Source organism: Lethenteron reissneri, chromosome 20 (assembly GCF_015708825.2).
Source record: "Lethenteron reissneri isolate LAM-NWPU_2019-01 chromosome 20, ASM1570882v1, whole genome shotgun sequence".
In the NCBI taxonomy this organism is placed as follows: domain Eukaryota; kingdom Metazoa; phylum Chordata; class Hyperoartia; order Petromyzontiformes; family Petromyzontidae; genus Lethenteron; species Lethenteron reissneri.
The window spans coordinates 2,115,951-2,122,125 of NC_083798.1; positions in this window are offsets into that span (position 1 = coordinate 2,115,951).

The window sequence follows — 6,175 nt, forward strand, 5'->3', positions numbered from 1 at the left end:
ACTTTCCAGACTATACACCATGCAAAAATTGTAAAAAAATAGACTTTAGTATTTTTTTGGGGGGGGGGCGCAATAATGCATATACTTTGCACGGCATGTGAGCTGTAACAGCACATGTCATGTGACCCGTATACTGAAGCGGGTACAGTGCCATACAAATGTGTTGCAGGTCTACGGCTTTCTAAGCGCAAGCATTGGTTTATTATTTGAGTCGTTTACTGCCGTACGCACCCTGAAAGTTGTGTGTGTCTGCAGCAAGCGCGTGTGTGTGTACCTGTGGACGCGCGTGTGTGTGCGTGAGGGGAGCGGTGGTGTAGTGGTTAGCGTGCTGCGCTGCGCTACGAACCCGGCGACCCGAGTTCGATTCCCGCTCAGGGCCACCTCCGGTGACGATTATTTGAACCGGTCCTGGGCATCCCCTAGGTCGACTCAGCCTCAAACGAGTAACTGGTGTGGTGTGTGAACATCGCCACTGGTGAGACAAAGGCGGCCGGGCGTGGTGAATCCAAGTCCCGGGCGAAGCCGGGTAGTAAAGCTGGTAACAGATAAGAGTCATTAATACGTTTCTTGAATCGAGCGAGGCTCGAAGGGCTCGTGAAATGCGACAAGCTCCGTCAGAAGAATCGCTTCAACTTTCCACATCCCGTGAACCTCGGTCACCCGAACCTGATTGCAGTCTCATCTCCTGTGATATGGACCCTGGTCCTCCGACACAGCTGAGATTTTACTCCAACTAGAGACATTTAAGCCGGCGGACTTCACTGCTGACTGCTTCGTTTCGGGTGCCTCGGTCACACATCGCCACAGAGCCATTGCTTAGGGCATTGCCGAGCGCTAGGGCCCTGGGCGAACACGAGGGATTACAAAGTCAGTGTAAGATGATGGATGCGCATTCTGTGTCATTGCTACAAGTGTTTGACTCCTGGAAGGGTGAACTATTCCCACACTTCACGTGGCATGGCGGACGAAGTCCCTGCGTGGTAAATTTGCTCTCGTTTCTCAGTTGAAAGGCTAAAAATTTACCCGTAAAAACAAAGTTTTTCACTATAAATCCTTTATATGCGTGTTCAATGGGCCACAACCCAGCCCACATTGGTCTTTGAAACGGGCGGCTAGAGTCTTCTCGTCCTCTGGCTTGAGATGGCTGCCACCTATGGGTCAGATGATTGTCTGCCAGTATTAAGCAATTTGTAATTAAATATTTAATTTGTTTTCCCTAAACAGTGTAACATTTTTAAACAAATTTTTCACGAACATTAATTGTCTCGCACAACGAGTCTGTGTGCAAAATGTCAGCTCGATTGGATCACGGGAAGTGGGTTAAAAAAACGTGCGAAAGATTTGCACGGTCCTAAGCAAGCAAGCAAGCACGCAAGCAAGCAAGCAAGCACGCAAGCAAGCAAGCAAGCGAACTTAATATAAAGGATTTAAAAAGGTGCAACCGTGCAATTGCTTGTTCACGCCACTGCTATCCCAAGTGTCTCCACTAGAGGGAGCTCTAGTGGGTATTGGGATGGACTCCTCAGTGATGACCAGGCACATGAGGAGGAGGTGGGATCACCTACGCACTTTATTCCACCAGACGCGCCCTGCCCATCAACTAACTGCTGGGTGGACAAAGGCGGTGGCGATGTATTAAACGTGCCCATTGTTGTTACTGCCGTACCTCGGCCATGGCTTGCAGTTCGGAAAGCTGCAATTAGCAAGTGACTGGAGAAGATCAACAACAACACAAGTCTAACGCTGCACGAAGATCTCCAAAATCCACCTTCTGAAAGTTCTTCCATCATCAAGACACCCACTGCAGTCTAGACAGCCACGTCAGGACTGCTTGGGTGATACTGGCTGGCGAGATGAGGGGGGGGGGGGAATCAGCACCGAATCAGTTCTTTGACGGGGATCCTCCAGTCCGTCCACCCGACTTCACCAAGCCACGCCATCAGGGGGCATTGCTGGCAGGTTGTGGACACAGGGCAAGGCCGTTGCGCTGCCAACCTCCAACGTTGGGGTTTCCGTGACGACTCAAACTGCAGATGTGGCACCGTGCAAACAACGTCGTCCAGGAACCCTCTATCGATATTGGATTTGCTGTAACTATGAAACACAATTGCAGTCTGCATAAACACTACTGGAATAGCATAACATAGATACTGCAAACAAAGGCATTACGTGGTTTCCAAGTGTTATGAGGTGGTGACTCACAATTCATTTTAGGGGCCACACCTGGTTCGGTATCCAACAGGTATTCTTTATTTATTATTAATGTTAAAGGTATCCTAAACACATTTTTTAATTAATCTTAGGTTTTTTTCGGTAAAGTCACGTAGGTAAAACATCAAAATTAATAAAAATAAAATAAAATAATATAAAATATTAATTTTATTAATGTTTATGTTTTACCTACGTGACTTTACCGAAAAAAAACCTAAGAATATGAATCCTTGCAGTCACGAAAGCTTCAAATCTAGAATACATTTTTAAATATATCAGCGCGCTACCCAGCCACGTTCAAGGTATCAGCTCACTCACCCCCCAAGAGAATTCCCGATCTCTGGCTCAGCCCCCCTTCATACAGGCGGAGATCTCTCCCTTAACAATGACTCCTTTATTAAACCCAGCTGTCCCTCAATTGCCTCACTCACTGAGGGAGTCACCACACTGCCCAAGCAATCATCCTGGGTGTGCGAATCGCACCTCAAATTCCAAAGTGCCCAACCCCAGAGCCATCATCTTCACGGCCATGGCCACGACACAAGAGTGATCCGCCGTCACGGCGTCACCACGCGCTTGGAAGCTATCTCTGCGTGGATTCCCAACAGTGACTTTGGTGCGCGTGTTGCTTGCTACGCACGCTCTTGTATTTGCCCATTGGCCACTCGACTCTCGTTTACGGGCGCTATGTAAAGACTTGAGCAATGAAATCGCTCAGGTGGAGAACAGGTCTGTCAAGTAGACAGAATCTGAATGGCACGCCCCAGGCTTGGAGCGACTATTTATGCTGGGTTGCGCATTGGCAAAATAATCTGCATTTCAAGAGGAATTTAGCATATTATGAGCAATGCAGGAATGCGATTAGTGCTATTTGTGAAATGCTAATCCTGCATAATGCCCATGCATTATGCAGGATTAGCAGCATCAAAGGGAATGAATGTTAATAGTATGTAGCTGCAGTAACTAAACAACAACGTAAAAAGCTAAAGTATAAACTACATAGGGAGGGGATAGGGGTAGCATTAATAAAGGGAAGGAATGTTAATCGTATGTAGCTGCAGTAACTAAACTACAAAGTATAAACTACATAGTATTAAATTGTATACTGTATTACTATACACTACCCTATGTCTTAGAATAATACATAGTGTAATATTACACTATGTATTATTCTAATATTACACTATGTATTATTCTGTGTAATATTACACTATGTATTATTCTAAGACATAGGGTAGTGTAGACATAGTGTAATATTACACTATGTATTATTCTACCCACCCAACTGTATACCACACTGCTGTATATTCACTATACAATTTCGATACTATATATTACCTTATACATTGTATTAAACATTACACTTTAACACTATTTATTATTAAACAATATGATATACACTATACCATTGACTCGTTGACTCATGCTACTGCCGGCACGAGATGGCCCTTTGGAGCAGTGGTTCTCACCCGGGGTGGCTACGCGGACCCCTGTGGGCACGTGGCCACTTCCCAGGGGGTTACGTGAGGGTGGTCTGTACACGCGTGCAATTCTATCATGCACGAGAGTCGTTGGTGAATAGTCACGTGCAAATCTGGAGACGTCAAAGGACGATACATTTTGAATCCATCTGGTAACGTAGAACGATATAATGGACCTTGATAAACTCACTTATCGTAAACAATGTAAACAACAGAGCGTCTGTTGATGTTGTGTTGTCTGCTTGCAGTTACGAGCTAGTTAGGGATACATTTTCTTGGTTCTTTCGGTAAAGTCACGTAGAAGGAAAATAATAAAATAATAAAAATAAACATAATAAAATAATTCTCACGACGTTTCGGCCACAACGCAAGCAGCTGTCTTCAGGTGGAGAACAGGTCTGTCAAGTAGACAGAGTCTGAATGGCCCGCCCCAGGCTTGGAGCGACTATTGATGCTGGGATGCGCATTGACAAAATAATCTGCATTTCAAGAGGAATTTAGCATATTTATGGGAAATGCAGGAATGCGATATGTGCTATTTGTGAAATGCTAATTCTGCATAATGCCCATGCATTATGCAGGATTAGCAGCATCAAAGGGAAGGAATGTTAATAGTATGTAGCTGCAGTAACTAGACAACAACTTAAAAAGCTAAAGTATAAACTACATAGTATTACATTGTATACTGTATTACTATACACTACCCTATGTCTTAGAATAATACATAGTGTAATATTACACTATGTATTATTCTACCCACCCAATTGTATACCACACTGCTGTATATCTATATATATAAAATCGCAAATCTGTCTGTCTGTCTGTGTGTCGCCGGACCATACGCAGTTTCATTGGACGGCGGTTGCCCCTGGCAACGGGTAGCGACGCATTCGCTGCGGGGTGGACGCCATTTTTAATTCCCGTTAAAAATATGCGCACGCATTAACACGCGACTCTGAGGTAAATTCATCAAAGTTTCACGTCCTCTTCACTCCCCCCCCACCACAATGTGTGCAATTACTATTATAGGGTCGGTAGATAATAAAATTATAGCGATTAGACAGTATTATTGTAGCGCGGGGGGGGGGGGGGGTGGGTAGCGGCCCCAGTACCCAGCCTCAGCCGGGTGGCCAATTTAGGCGAGGCCGGAGGCTCTGCACGGGACTAGGCCTCACCACGCCACTCTGACAGGTGAGTACTTTGTGCTATACAGTCCATAAATACTGCTATAGAGTCAGCATGTACTGGTGTAATCATAGCAGGTACCACCACAGTATGCACTGCTGCAGTGAAAGCAGGTACCACCACAGTCAGTACGCACTGCAGTTACATTATTAAGAGTAGTTTTGAAATATTTTTAAAAGCCAGCCTCGCCGGGTGGGCAATTTAGGCAAGGCCGGAGGCTCTGCACGGTACTAGGCCTCGACACCCCACCACACTATAGGCCGTACATATTACTGCACAGCGGCCAAGGAGATTGTGGCTGGGGGGGGGGGGGCAGGGGTAGCAGCCCATCTGTGTATATATGTAAGGTTATTAAGAAATATATTTTTCACCCGGGCAACGCCGGGTACTTATGCTAGTCTATATATATAAAATCGCAAATCTGTTTGTCTGTTTGTCTGTCTGTCTGTGTGTCTGTGTGTGTGTGTGTCGCCGGACCATACGCAGTTTCATTGGACGGCGGTTGCCCCTGGCAACGGGTAGCAACGCATTCGCTGCGGGATGGACGACATTTTTAATTTTTAATTCCCGTTAAAAATATGCGCACGCATTAACACGCGACTCTGAGGTAAATTCATCAAAGTTTCACGTCCTCTTCACTCCCCCCCCCCCACCCTTATACATTGTATTAAACATTACACTTTAATACTATTTATTATTATACAATATGCTATACACTATACCATTGACTCATTGACTCATGCTACTGCCGGCACGAGATGGCCCTTTGGAGCAGTGGTTCTCACCCGGGGTGGCTACGCGGACCCCTGGAAGCACGTGGCCACTTCCCAGGGGGTTACGTGAGGGTGGTCTGTACACGCGTGCAATTCTATCATGCACGAGAGTCGTTGGTGAAGTCACGTGCAAATCTGGAGACGTCAAATAACGCTACATTTTGAATCCATCTGGTAACGTAGAACGATATAATGGACCTTGATAAACTCACTTATCGTAAACAATGTAAACAACAGAGCGTCCGTTTATTTTGTGTTGTCCGCTTGCAGTTACGAGCTAGTTAAGGATACTTCGCAAAGTTGGTTAAGCTATTGATGTTAATTATTCTTACAGTTAGCTCTCAGAACACGTGACTTTTACCGAAAAAAACCTAAGAATATCAACCTCACCTTTTTAAACTTGCTTTAACTTAAGATTTCATAGTGTTCTTTTCTAATATGCCTTCGATAGTAATTTATTATAATGCAAGTTTGTTTTATGTGCACTTTGCTTTTATTCTTCTTGTGATTTAGTCTGTTAACAAT